The following is a 3,322-nucleotide window of genomic DNA, read 5'->3' as shown; positions in this document are numbered from 1 at the left end:
TGGGGGACAACATGTATGACCAGCTGAATGAGAGAGCATCAGAATTCGAGTTTTTTGCTTTGGCCATGGATGAGAGCAATGACGTGCAGGACACAGCACAACTGCTGTGATCTATTGCTCATATTATTATAATTTAACTGTTTTTAAAAATGTATTTATTTTATAGGCCTATTTATTTGACCTTTATTAAGTGCTGCATACAGTTATTATTTATATTATTAATAATATCAACAGGCCTACCTACAATTTATAATTTTCCACTCATCTTTGCCAGTGTCAATCACCTCAAATAGGCAGATGTTTCTTACCTTGACAGCTTTGATGTTATTTTTATTAGAAAACAAATAAATGGAATATCTGTGGTATTTCAAATTAAAACAAAGTGTGAAGACTCAACTACTTTTGCAAACCACTAGTAAAGATAAACAAATATGTGCCAGGAATCAAGTGTTGATATAGTAGTGGGGGATATAGTAGTGGGGATATAGTAGTGGGGATATAGTAGTGGGGATATAGTAGTGGCGATATAGTAGTGTGGATATAGTAGTGGGGATGGCCGTGCCAGGCTAGTAATCTCTACTACACAATGAGGCCTGCTGGTGGTCATATTTGTCTGGGTCATACAATTCTATGTGATATAGTTGACCCGACCCCGGCCCCCCATCACAGTCAGGAACGACAATGTGGCCCCCAGAGAAAAAAGTTTGGTGACCCCTGATCTAGATGATCACTGCAGGCACTTACTGATCACATCATAATGTTCTAGAGCACTGCCTCCCAAAGTGGGGTCAAACAGTTTGATGTATTTTGCAGTGATGGAAATCACAACCCACCATTAACCATCAAAATTTTTATATTGCTGACCGAGTTCTTGCAGTTATTTCCTCCTTTGACTGATTTTGTCAAATAAATAGGATGAATCCAAATCATAATCATGAAAGAGCAATTAACTTGGACCACGGATATTTTGTTTTGTTTGGAAATGTTTATTAATATTTTATAATATTTCAACAATAATAAAGATTTTCTTGCTAGTTGCAGTGAACGATTCAACTCATGTCAATGGTCATTTTTCTGGCGAACTCTGTGTTATGGATAAAAATTCAGAATAAGAAGACAGTCCACAGTGAGCTTTTCAGCTTTTATTATTTATTTATGAAATAGAATGAACACTACTTTATCCACAGCCGTAAGATTTTTCTCATTTTTACAGGTTTATACAGACCTAAAAAATGTTTTATATAATTTCAAATATAACAACTCTGATTCACAACACTGCCTTGCAATCGGATCTGCACAGTTTCATTTTTTGGTTTCTCTCTTTTTTTTTTACAGCCCAGAAATCACCTCAAGCCCAGCTGAGAGAGAGTTTCACATCACACATCACATTATCTCTAGCCGCTTTATCCTTCTACAGGGTCGCAGGTAAGCTGGAGCCTATCCCAGCTGACTACGGGCGAAAGGCGGGGTACACCCTGGACAAGTCGCCAGGTCATCACAGGGCTGACACATAGACACAGACAACCATTCACACTCACATTCACACCTACGGTCAATTTAGAGTCACCAGTTAACCTAACCTGCATGTCTTTGGACTGTGGGGGAAACCGGAGCACCCGGAGGAAACCCACGCGGACACGGGGAGAACATGCAAACTCCGCACAGAAAGGCCCTCGCCGGCCCCGGGGCTCGAACCCAGGACCTTCTTGCTGTGAGGCGACAGCGCTAACCACTACACCACCGTGCCGCCGAGAGAGAGTTTCTTCAGCTTTAAATGTTTTCTTCAAAGATAACCCATGATATATACACAGTTTCAGCAGAGAGCATGAAGTTGTATCTCTGGATCAAATCACTGTTTTAAAGATAGAAAGATGATGCAAAATGTAACTACGCTAAAAAAAAAAAAGCTGAATATATAAAGACAAAGTCATTGTTCTTTAGAGATAGTAAATTTTGATTAGGATACAAAAAAGTTTTTTTTTTTCAATGGTAGACACTTTGGAATAATGCAATGCAAAACCCTCACAAATATAGCACAAGTGTGTGTGTGTGTGTGTGTGTGTGTGTGTGTGTGTGTGTGTGCGCGCGCGCGTGTGTGAGTTAGTTAGTTAGTTTTGATGCTGGCATATACTGTCGTATCTCCTGATGCCTCTTGAGTGTGTGCTGCTCTCACAGGGCTGCTGTGGACTACAGTCGAGTACGTCACATCATCCTGCAGAAATACAACATAAACATTTTTACACAGACACGTGTCAGTCAACACACACATAAGCTACACATATCTAGAATGATACACACCTTTTCTTCTGCTTTCTTGCGTTTAGTTTGTGGATTTATAGCTGTGTACAGAACATCCAAATCATTCTGTAGAAAAAGAAGTTACATGAGACTCTCTCTCTCTCTCTCTCTCTCTCACACACACCCACACCTCAAATGTGATGATCCTGTTATTGGAACATGGATGTGTGTATTCACCTGCTTCTTCTGCTGTGTCCTCTGTCCTGTTTGTCCATCACCTATCTCGGTCTGTCCTCGTCTCTGTGCTACAGAATGAAACCAGACAGAGTGAGACTGCAGAAGTGTGTGTGTGTGTGTGTGTGTGTGTGTGTGTGTGTGTGTGTGTGTGTGTGTACCTCTGTGTTTCCAGTACATGACTCCTCCGAGTAGCAGCAGCAGCAGAACCCCAACAGCAGTACAGATGATGATGATGATGTTGCGAGGATTTGGGTTTGTGGGAGTCTCTGTGTGGAACAGAAGACAAGTGAAAAGGACACCTGGATCATTTTTAGAGCTTATAAAAGTTCTGTATTTATAAAGAGTAGTTTTAAGAGATAATTCTGTTCCTGGAGATGTTACGAGAACAGGAGAACATCATGAAACTTCATCTGAAATCGACAGAAGTTAATGTAGTGTATTGATCAGTACCTGTTTCAGAGGGTGCAGGTGTTTTGTCATTAACCACTGGGGTTAATTTTTTTGTTGTTGTGGCACCTGCAGAAAGTGAAAGACCAGATAAAGTTAGTGTGAGATTGTTGCTGTGAGCTGATGTACTAACACACTAACAAACCCTTTTCATTCCGGTGTGTATCAGTGGTGTGTGGTACCTGGTTTGGAATGAGGTGAAGTTGTTCTGGTCACTGGTGCAGATGTTGAAGGTTTTGTCGGTGCGTCTGCAAGGAGAGAAAGGTTTAATAAGTTAGAAATAAAGAGTGTGAGATGCAGCGAGTGAAGGCAGAACACAAGTGTGTAAACTCAGTGTGTTCTTTATTAAAGACAATCCAGGAATCATAGTGAGAAGTGAAAACGGGTCAGAACGCAAACT

This window comes from Neoarius graeffei, chromosome 2 (assembly GCF_027579695.1).
Source record: "Neoarius graeffei isolate fNeoGra1 chromosome 2, fNeoGra1.pri, whole genome shotgun sequence".
NCBI lineage: Eukaryota > Metazoa > Chordata > Actinopteri > Siluriformes > Ariidae > Neoarius > Neoarius graeffei.
The sequence above is the reverse complement of the archived record's forward strand: the minus strand, read 5'-3'. Positions refer to the sequence as shown.